Here is a 12,793-nt window from a genome sequence, read left to right as displayed (position 1 = left end):
ACTGATAGTATTTTTTTTACTTTTTCGCTGGCGATATAATCTCATTCTTTGAACAGCTGTAATATCTGTTTTTCCTAAAAAATATTTTCCATTTCAATTACTTCAAAGATTTATAGAAAGTACGAATAATATAGAAATTATTTCAATAAACTTATGCTTCATACATGGCGCAAATGCTGCATTTGTTTTATTATTTTCATTATAATCATCTACGGGGGACAGGGTAAAATATTCTTTCTTCTAATTCAGGCATTTTTCATTAAATCAACATTTGTACTACGATGTAACTTTAAAATGTTTATTTATCTATGCGTATTTCCTTCTTGATATCGGTACGCATACAACGACAGATCTCTATTCACATAAATGACGACTAATCACAATCGACCCGTATAGAAATGATATCATCAAGAGCGAATGACGAATCACTGGCACTCGACTCTCATCTTATCTGCCGTAACGCCTTCTTCCGTTGCATTTGTACGGATTTACCCATAGTCGCGCCTAAAGAAGTTTTGAAATTGAATATTACATCTTCAGCTATAGTTCTTAATGGCATATATCAAGTACCAAATCGAATATAAAATGAATCTATAAAAATGTATAACACGACCATCATCTAATTTGAATATCAAAAAAAGGATTAGATTATCCAATCGATCAATAAAACACCCGGTGTCTAGACTTACAAGATTTTCTATGTAGAATAAAATTAACTTATCACCAATTCTTTAGTACAATGGTTGAAATGTCATTATGAGTCTATCGTTTCTGTGGAATTCATTTCGGATAATTGTAATTTGTGAGGTAAAATTAAACCCTAGACTGACTTATAAATAATTTATGTTCTTATACTTATAATGCTTTTTTGTTCAGGAATGTCGGTCTTGATGATAGGAACATAAATTGAAGGAATATTACGCTCCTATATATAATTGGAAATTAATAGCAATGTACAGGTAATATGATTTTTTAGACCAAATTGCAATTGTAATTATAATAATATAGTATAGAGTTTATACTTTATATTTTTAATGTTAGTATAAATTTAATTCCACCATTCAAAACAAAACTTTCCATTTGATACGTTTATAGAACATTCGTCCTGAATATTACTTTTTCAACCCTATCAACTTTTATAACGACATGTCATTAACTTCAAAAGTCCATTTGTATCAAATGTAATGATTTGGACGGCGGATTGTGACAAATGACATCGCATCGTTCTATAATTAAATAGTAATTACTTAAAAATACGACGTTTGCGCTAGAATTCATTTTATTCTGCCCTAGGTTTTATTGACGAACGTAAAATGTGACGAGGTTTGGAATAAATATATAGAAAATGTCTATTTTGATCAAATTTTTATATTATTTTTACCTAAAATATTCATTCAAGTAAAATAGGCTTTCACAATATTTCTGCATAAGTTAAAAATGGCTTTGAATATAAGATACAGCAAATAGGTAAAACACCATAGACTGTCCTCTAAAAAGCTACATAGTTTAGGAGAAGTATGATCATTACAGCTTATAGAATTCTTAGTAATCTTAGTACTGATTGATGTCCAAATAAATAATGGTGCAGGTTAAAAAAATCTTCAAACATGAATTTGGATGTCCTATATAATACATTTATTAATAATCAATTATCATTATCATCATAGATATATCTTTTTATGGTCAATTCTCGAATAAAATCAGCATGTTATGGTATAGGTCTCATATGTTAAGAAATCACATGAGGTGGTAGTCACAAACAGTAAAAAAGCTTTCAGTTTTAGAGAAATTCTAATACTGAAAATATACAAAATATAGGCTAGGCTAGAACTGATTCTAAGAACAATACCTTCTAGAGTAATAAATCATACCCTTAGTCCTTTAAATATGGATTATTGTTTAAACACAAACAAAACCGTACAATATTTTACATTTAATAAGTTAATATAGTAAAACTATATTAATCGGAATCTTTGATTCCCTAACTTATTGATAAATTTGATCAATATTGCTATAGAAGTTTCAACATTTGCTATAAATAAACAGAGATAAAAAACAAATGTAAGCTCATGGGCCTATTTTCCCTGGGATAAAATAGAAATTCTATCTTTATAAATTGGTAGTAAGAACCGTCCTAATGTTAAGTATTTGCTGTGCGATCAGGAGTTATACACATAAAACCTAACTTCACGTATGGTCATGAACGGCACATTAAGAAGATTAGGATAACATTGCGCATTTTTTGGGTTAGAATTTATATGCAAAAACCTGACTGCATACCAAATACATAGCTTTTTGGCAGTTTTTACTACCAATTCATATGAAGATTGGACCGTAACATAGCGTTGCCATGACAACGCTATGACACGGTTCTATTTTATCAGTAAATTGGCCTTTCTTTCTGTATTTTACCTTAACTGTCTTTAATTGCAGACACTGCTTTCAGCTTATTTATTATCAACCATAACGTCCAACGGAATAAACGAATTAATATTGTTGTTATCACTACATCATCATCATTTTGTAGTCAATGATGTGAAATAATGACATAATATCTCTTTTTACCCCAATTTAACTCATCTTCTGTCTATTATGACGTTAAACATCTATCAAGCATATTAATCTATAATTTCCGAAATTGAGTACACAAAATCTTTGATACAATGAGACGCCTCATAGCGCGTAAACGACACCGAGACAAATAATTAATCGCTTGCGTTTAAGATAGATTCGCTATTCGTGGGCCATGAAGCAAACGTAGAAGGAGGTTGTGCTTGTTTTGCAGACAAAGAACAGTCGGGTGCCTCCAGACGAGGGTTACATACTACCCCTATTGTTGCGGATTCTAGACGAGCAAAACACCGTGTACTTGTTACAAGATATGTTAATATGAGAGATATATTATGAGATCATTAGTTGCTTGTAATGTATATGAGTTGAATAGATAAAGTTTAGAGGTAAGATCCTATTTTGCTTGAGGGCGAAAGATTTAAATTATTGAATATGGCTGATAATTTATTGACGAGCTCACTACTAAAAATGATAATAAATAGAAAGGGTATTATGATATCATTAGGGGAAACTGGGTACTTACTGTTACTATACTAATTTCGTAAGAAAGATGAAGTATGTTTGTTCGAACAAGTTTCCATTATTGCATCAGCGTCCTAAATAACACAAGGAGTCTAAAGCAGTTTTTTTTGTTCAATTTCTTTTAAAAATAACTGTTACTTGTATACAAATCGATAACTTTGTGATTTTGCAGTAAGTTGAACAATATAAGTTAATTACAAGCAATTAGTTTTTGCGTAAAAAAATTATTCTGACATGTATTTCATGTCCTTTTCGGTTCAAAAGTGAACAGATAAGAAAAATCTAACTTAACTAATACAAAACGAAAGAAAAAAGAAAGGTAATTTCAATACAAGAAAAAAAGATTTCTAATAAATTTCTTGTTAATTTTGAAAATATGTTTTGTTTATATTTTTTATATTACATTCATTGGCTTTTCAACCATTTTAATATCTATAGCTATCCACCGATTTAAATGGTTCAAAAAAACATTCAATTCCTATTGATAGGGAGATGTGCTGATATATAGTTTTCGGCAAAGGCAGGTCCAGCCGTTACGGAGATAAAGAGCAAACGGTGCAGAAAATTGAAATCGAGTTTTTGAAAGAACAGAGCATCCGATTTGAACGATCTAAAAAACATTCAATTAGTAATAATTGGGAGAAGTGGTTATTAGTTTTTGGCAAAGGCAGGCCCAGCCATTTCAAAGATACAGAGCTAAACGAACAAAAAATGCCAGTTTTTGAAAGAAATAAGCATCCAAATTGAATGCTTCAAAAAACTGCTTGTGTTGACAAAACAATTGCTTTTGATAAAAAAAATCATTTAATTTTTTTTTACATCGAAAATAATTCAAATTTCAATTCTAATTCTGGCTAAAGTTTTAAAGCTCACTTATATACTTTAAATAAATATTTTTGACTTTGTGATTCAGTTTATATAATTCTTATAAATATTAGACAATGTTACAGTATTTATTCTATTTGAAAACATTTAATATTCCTCGAACATTTTGTTACAGTACGGGAAGTTCCAGCAATTTGCCTCAAGGCACGATGCCATACACCACTAATTTAATCTTTAATTTGAACAAAATTTTATCAATTAGGAACTTATGAAATGCCAAATCAACTAGCAATTCCAAATATTTGCAAATTAGGAGATTCAGATGCAAATGCAAAAAATAAAAAATGCAAAGAACATTGCAAAAATAAATGTCGTGGTGGAAATGATGCTGGATGTGATGGAAATTTTTGTTATTGTAGACCACCCAGAAAGTAAATAAAAAAATAATAAATAATTTATTATAGTTGTTATTAGTTTTATATCTATCACATGTATGAGTAGTTTAATTTCTGTATGTGGCAAACAGTCTAGTTTACTAATATATACTAAATCCCGTTTCAATTTTCGTGTTCACATTAAAATATTTTGAATATTACTCTAAAATTTTTGCCTGAGCTCGTATCATGCGTTATACAATTTTCTTTTCTAAAAAGTCTTGCAGCCCCTGATAGCTTCTCCACTTAATATAATGATCATACAAGCATTCTTCTTAGGCCTCATTAAAGGCTGCAGAGGAATTTTCCTCGAAAGATTCAAATGGGTTAAATTTCTACGACGCAATCCATCTCTCCGCAAGCTTCATTTAACTAAAGAACATTTTAGTACTGGAGGGTCTCTGTTGTGCGTCTCGTCTTGCAGGGATGAATTTTGGGGGTGGGCAAAATATTTACAACGGTCTCTTTGGACAGCGCCAAGATTGACTGCTCTCGTTTATAACTGTCTACGGTTCTTCCTCATTTCTCGAAGGAAAATAAAGGCATTCATAATCGTCTTAATTAAATTAAAAGTCGTGAGTTTAAGCAGCAAACGGCACTCATCAATTAACAGTTGGGATTAGGATAAATATATACATGCTGCCCATGGGCGTAGGGGGTAGAAGACTATGATATAAATTCTTTCTAAAACTTCTTCTATGAAGTCTATTAAATATCACTTGATTCACTTCTATTTTGTTTTCCAAACATTTTCCTCCGATAATATCGTTTCATCGTAACTACCAAAGTAGCAAAATCTTATTACTCATTTAATGTAACACCATTACACAGAATGTCCTGCAAATTATATCGGACAAGTTGAGTAGAAAGTTAAACAACTTATGTAACTTTGCTTCGAGTCACGCCAATAAACTTATTAATCAAAGAACAAGGCGCGCGCCATCGCTAATATTACTCGGAGACTCGTTAATGTCCATTGACAGGACCGAGGAGAAAATAGGTTGTGACATTTATTTTATGAACCAAAGTAATATTCAAAATAATTTCATAATGTTATAGTTTGATGGAGTATTCTATTTTTCAAATACCCAACGATATCCAAAAATATCTACAGCTTATGCTCCAGAATACTAACAATCATTAGGATTTGTTAGTTGGGAGATTAAGGATACTTATAAAAACTTTTCTTAATGATTATAGGTATCGCGTCTTTACAATATTTTCTTACTTTTTCAAATAAATAATTTCTACGACATTTAGTATTCTTTTATGTTTTGGAATCCGAAAGTCCTAAACATAGATTCGTTGCAGGTTCAGTTTTCAAGAATTGCCACGATTGTGATTAATATTATATTGACGAAAGTTGCCAATATAATCTTTATAGTCTCTATATATATTTTTGCCAATATAACCTCTGTATATAATATCTCTAAAAAAACTACATATTTTTAACTCCAACATCATAAAACAATTTAAAACCATGCTCTTTGAACACATTTTTTCGATTAAGCACAATTTCAATACTAATTATCCGATCAATTTTTATAAAGTCAAAAATATTGATCTTAGAAAATTTGTTGAATCTATTCACCAGTGGAGAAAAATGTAGCTTTTTTCTTTACTTAGAGTTTTTGCTGGTTTGCTGGTTTTAGAGCACATAGGTTCAGTTTAGAAAGTAGATTGCAAAGATTGTGATTGATGTTATATTGGTGAAAGTTGCAAATATATCTCTAAAAGATAGATTGTGCATATTTATTATTACAATTTCTCAAAATAACGTAAAACCATGTTTTCTAAACACATTTCTTCTGTTAAGCACATTTTTAAAACTAATTATCCGACCAATTTTTATAAAGTAAAAAATATTGATTTCAGAGAATTTGCTGAATCTACTCGTCGGTGTAAAAAACATAGTTTTTTTATAATTTTTAATATTTATCAAAATTTGATAATTATCTGAATTGATATGTTTTCTTCTATGTATAATAAGAGCAACCGCATTTGTAAATCCCAGCAATGACATAAAAATTATAATGACATTTCAGTTGAATATATATCATGTGCCTTCCTAACCTCTCATTTCTAAAATTTAAATTATTTGTTTAGTATGTTTTCCCTAATTAGGTTTTATATCATTGTAATAACTTTTGAACACAAAACTGTACAATTTTAATTAAATATGTATTTAATTACGATGGCTGGTAAGTCATTATAATCTTGAATGTCAGTAACATATTCTTTCTCTTCAAATTATCACAACTCAAAGCAATCTCTATCAAAAAGAATTACTTCATAATTAAAAAAACCTTACAAAATTAATACTACTCTTGATCAGTACAAAATTGCTCAATGAAAACCCCTGTCAGATATTTCGATACAATAAAAATAAATCTTTAATTATAATATTGGTCGTGTAATTCTCGGAGCAAGATCAAAGCAAAATTAAATTTCCTTCATTAAGTGAATCAATATGAATTATTTTATATATAAAAGAAAATATCGTAATTAACGACCGTGCTTTACAAGGAAACAAAATGGGGAGAAGCGCTAGCACGGCCAGTAATAATTTAATTTGAATTATCATTGAGTGTTGTGTTTCTGCCATTCTATAATTAATTAGAGCCTTGTTTTATGTTTTTAATGCAATTAGTAAAGACATTTTTATCGAGTTTCATAAGAAATATTCTGTAGATAACACTAAGCATCTCAGGAAAAAAAGCCTTAAGAAAAAAGCTCTGCAATGGTCTAATCGAAAATAATTTGTACACATTTATTTAATGACAAAAATATGCAACAATAATGAAAATGAGATTAAGGTATTCTGATGATAAAATATAATTCGAAATAATTCTTAGTAGCGTTTGTTGGTGTTTCTTGATTATTGATATATACCTGTATTTTTTTAAATTAAATTCTCTAAACTAATACATTTATTTACAGTTGAAATGCGAAGTCCTCATATACGAAAAATACTATTATTTATTTTTCAGTATCAAATATATATCGAGTCCGAGATAGAAGAACTAAGAAAATAACGAATGATTCAATAACTTTGCTGGATATATAAAAGGACATGAAATTAAATTGACGTTGGTTCTTTTATGTTTTATTGTATTAGGTGCATGTACCTATATGACTGAAAGCTTTATATATATATATATATATATATATATATATATATATATATAATACTTTCTTCAATATGTCTGGTAAAGTTGTCTTCAATATTAAAATCTAAATTGTAATAAATTAATAAATTGATATTTCTGGACTGTCATCTGTCAAAATTAATATTTTTTAAGATCAAATAATAATAAGTTGGTTTTCGCTAGTTTTTTTACATGTTGACTTTTTTGGATTCAATACCATCTGTAAATCCACTTGGGCAAAGACAAAATGATTTATCGACATCGGACTAACCGTTTAAAACCAGTTTAGTGGCATACATACATACAGAAGATTTATATAAAAGATACAGATTTAATTCAATATACGCATAATTCAATCCGAGAAATTGCTATTTATTATGTACATACTAGCTGACCCGACAGACGTTGTCTTGAACTTACGCCTACAATTCAAAAGTTCTATTTATTTTAAGCTCTTATACTAATATTTACCGTTTAGTTATAAATAATAATTATTGTTTTTTTAAATTACTATTTATACCGAAATGTATGTACATCAATATGAGTGATGTTACAAAATTTTCCTTAACAAACTCCAAAAAGATTTATCAAAACTTGAATAACCGTGTAGAAGTAGTTTTCATTTGTACATCCTCACAGTAGAATTTTATACATAAGATGTAGGAAAGAATAATTATGAATAAAAAGAGCCAATAATACTATAAAAAACAAAAGTTATATCAAAATTTAATATTTTATCTACACCATGTACACAAGCTCAGTCACGGTCTGGACTTATTTTAAAATATTAAAGCAATAAACAAAGCAATTCAATAAACATACCGGAATATGACAATTTATCCGGAACACATATGCAAATATTATCTACGACCATTAGCCTCATTCCATGCACCATTAATGCATAAATAAATATCAACTATCTATTTGGCTTTATCGTGTGTTTTTATTGTGCAGTCGCAATAATTAAAAACTATTTAATTCCTATGTGTATTTAACAGTAATTATACGGAATGAAAATATACTAACGTGATAGACAATTCAGTACATATATGTTGCGTGATGGCATGAAATAAGGTTTAAAATATCATGTAATGGTTTTTTTGATCCAATAATAGAGAACTAATATCAATTGTTTGGTATCAAGTAGAAAATTCAAAAGTTATTTTATTAAATTGATTAACTGTCATAAAACGCGATACAGTTTCATTCCTTGAACAGTTGTAGTATCTGTCTTGCATATAAAATAATTTTCATTTTAATAATCTCAAAAATATATAGTAACCACGAATAGTACAAAGTAGTACTTCAATAAACTTACGTGTTTTACACGACACAGATTTTTCATTTGTTTTATTATTTGCACTATAACTATTTATGGGGGATGGGATAAAATATTCTTCCTATCCAGACATTTTTTATAAAATCAAGATTTGTACTAATATTTAACCTTAAAATGTAATGACATGAAATACCGATAAATGAACAATATGCTTTACGATTTCGGTGACGTACGCACGTATAAAGTCACGCATACCAAGAAGCCTCGCACAAATACGACCAATCACAGTCGAACCCGTATAGAGATATCATCGAGAGCGAATGACGAATCATTGGCACTCGACCTTGCCGTAACTCACTTCCGTTGCATTTGTACTTATTTACACCCATGTCGCGCCTATAGAAGTTTTTCTTCAATAATGTCAAGGTAAATTTTATCAACATAGAAAGTTAAACATTAATTTTCAAAAACTACTATCATCATACCATTTTTATTTCTGAAATAACACCCCTATCCCCCATCCAAGACCACTTTCGAGAAGCTCAAAGCTTAACAGCCCAAGACATATTGGAAATACTTAAAGCCCAAGCTCACGTATCGAACAAAGCTCTTTTTTCTCCCAAAATACAGACAATGCTTGCGGTTCGGAGTATCATTATAGACGTATACTAGCATATCCATTTTTCCATAATGAAACTACGATAAAATATAATGTTGAATCGTGCAAAAAACTGTGTTTGCATATCGAACGCGTAGAGCCGATATTGTCGCCGGAATGGTTACGATCGTATTAGAGGAAAAAACTAGTGGAGACTGGTAAGGGAAAAATAGTAAAAATGGTTAAAACTTTGATGCATGGATATTTCCAGAGCTTGATTCAAGCCAAGAACCTTTAGTCAATGTTTGAATTATCAGCAAAATATAATATTCAAATAATTCCACACGAGTCTGCTGATCACCATGAAGAAACACCACAAACGAACTCCAGGTACTATTGCACCAAATAGTCAAAAGAAACACAAAGCACTTTTACCCAATAAGTGCATTTCACATGTCTCTTACCAGAAATGAAATAATATCCTATTTATGCCTGAACACGTTTGTTAAAAGACCTTAAAGACCTTTAGAACAGAGGTTCATTATCGACGACGTCTACCATATCAGTTGTGTTTACGCTACGTGGAATATTCAATATAAGTAGTACCTCGATTGCAAACGAATCCGAGATGGAAAATGCAAATGTACAATAGTACGTATAAAGAATCATTTGAGAGGGACTAGACCGAGGTTTAGTGTGAATTTACTCAAAAATGGAAGCAAGGAAATAATTAATAGTAATAGTATTAATCGCCATTGAAGAAATTGTTGAGTGGTGTGGCTTCGTTTGAACATCAGAGCAAGATGATAATTAAGTTAATATAATATTAATATGCATTAGTATTCGATTACTAAATCTTATATTAATTTATTTAAGATTCTCTGAGCATGAGTATTTTTATCATTCTGAACACCAATCACTTGTTGACTACGTCGTTTATTTAGAAGACCATCATATGATTGGACCATGTACATTTGATGTATAATTTTCTTGAGAATCTGCCTAATAGTGATGATTTATTTTTGACTTAATGCAGCAATTCAGGTTGGGAAAAACATATTTTTACCTATATTTTCGAGTGAAAATGGATATCACTAGTGCTTGTTACAATAACTAGGCCAAAAGCTTACCACAGTGTTACGAACATCTACTTAGAGCACAGTATGTCATAACTTATATTTGAATTCAAAATCTGTGTTGACAAATCACAAAAGGTCTCAAAATTTAACCATTGATTACAAAATATCAATATTCTATCTTTTTGGAAAGTAATTGGCCTAATCTGCTGCCGTGCAACAGATCAATGTTATGGCAAGGCCATGTTACGCTCCAACTTGCAAACATTATACTACTGAATCATACTGAATACTGTCAAAATGTCGTGTATTTTTTATGTGCATTCAGGCGTTTTTACATAAACTGCAACGACGTCATTTTTATGTTATGAAGCTGGGTCAGAAAGACCCAGTATCTAAGATCGTTTTTTTGACATTTGTGCGGTTTCTAGGTTAGGTTTTCTATCTGACAACCTCAGAAAAACGCCTGACTGCACAGAAACCACATGGCTTTAGATAATATTTAAACAAATTAGTATGGCAAGTTGTACATAACATAGCCTTACCATAACATTGGTCTCTTGTACGACAGAATTTGTCCATCCATAAAGAGTTACCTAATGAAGTCACATCATACGAACTCAAATTTCTTGAGTAGGTACAACTAACTTTTGGTTGCTGTTTGATAGATATGAAAAAAATCATAGAGTGAATACTATATCTATCAACTCCTCCTTTATCATTCGCATAAGAAATCATCAAAAAAAGTATGCTTTAGGGTTTTTTTATCAGACGATCGATTGAAGAAAGCGAGGCATCCTCGGAGGACAATAAGGATGCAATGTGCATTGGACCAGAGAAACGATAGTGTGCTCTGCTGAATATACAAAGAGCCAAATGATGTGCTAATGCAGGAATATATTTATCAATGTGCTCGGAATCTAATTGGAAATTGAAGGAAAATTGATATTCATATCTTGAAAAAAAATATTAATACATGAACACTGAAGAGGAGATGTTGACGTCGGCTTTTATAACAGCTGAAATGATAAATGTAAGGTTAATAAATAAATAAATATATGAACATTTCTGAAAATAATTTACGGATTTTTGCTATTGGAATCATAGTGTTCCATGTTCAAGATAGCAACATCCAAAATAACCAAGAAGGGTACATTTAGTAATATGGATTTTAGATGCTAATCTAACTTTGATAAAAACTAAATCAATTTCGATAATAAAATAAATTTTACCACAAAATCTTTATACTATTAAAAATTCCTCAGACTGCTATTTAGACCATCATTGATCCGTACGTATTCCAATAAATACGAGTACGATTTCAATTCTCGTCTTAAGGCGTGGTTGATAAACGTATTTGGGCTTCTATTGCTAAAGATCATTGATCTCTCTGATCTTGAACTCCTTCTCTCCTTTCACAACTAACCCTGTCTAGTTTCATCCCCAAGAACAATTTATCCTATGCAAATTCATCAGTGAGATGGGAATTATTCAGTTTCTATTATCCTTGAGAATAGTCTCAAGGATACAAATGGTTACAAAATTTTGTATATTTAAAGGTGTATGAATTAATGGATATGAAAATAAACAGCAAAACACAAAAATTGATTGAGTAATAATAATTGTCAAAATATATGAATTGATGTAACATAACCTGTCATGTATTACAAATGTCTAATATTGTAACATGATTGTATATTTGGCTACTGACGATATAAATCATAGTCAAACAAACGTTTGTGACTGTTAAAGTTAGTCACAAAAAATGTAGCTTTCAAGATCTAGAAAATGTTCAATTTTTAATTCAAAAAGTCTGTTGTTAATTGGTGGATACTATTTATCGAAAATAAACTATTTACAAATGCAAAAATTTGATAGTTCATAAAATCGATATTGCACGACAATTTATTTTTATATCCAAAATTAAGACTGACTCGAGTTGCTACATTACTCCCCTTTTAGTGAAAAGAGGAGTAATGTGGCAACACGAGTTGGCTTTGGAGAGAGAGAGTATAAAATCGATATGATATAACCATCTATTATTTTTGTATCTAATGATCAAGATTGACTCAAATTGCTACATTACTCTCCTTTCAATGAAAAGGGGAGTGATGTGGCAACACGGGCTGTGTGTAATAAAGATATAAAAATCGACATGACGTGACCATCTATTATTTTTGTATCCAAGATCAAGACTGACTCGAATTGCTACATTATTCCGCTTTCAATAAAAAGGAGATTGATGTGGCAGCACAAATTGACCATGAATTATAAAAAGAACATGACATGGACATCTGTTATTTTTGCAGCCAAGATCAAGCCTAACTCGAATTGCTCAA

This window comes from Ctenocephalides felis, unplaced genomic scaffold (assembly GCF_003426905.1).
Source record: "Ctenocephalides felis isolate EL2017-DRISC unplaced genomic scaffold, ASM342690v1 CF-g0.4_SCAFFOLD_01170, whole genome shotgun sequence".
Taxonomy (NCBI): domain Eukaryota; kingdom Metazoa; phylum Arthropoda; class Insecta; order Siphonaptera; family Pulicidae; genus Ctenocephalides; species Ctenocephalides felis.
Note: the sequence above shows the minus strand (reverse complement) of the source record.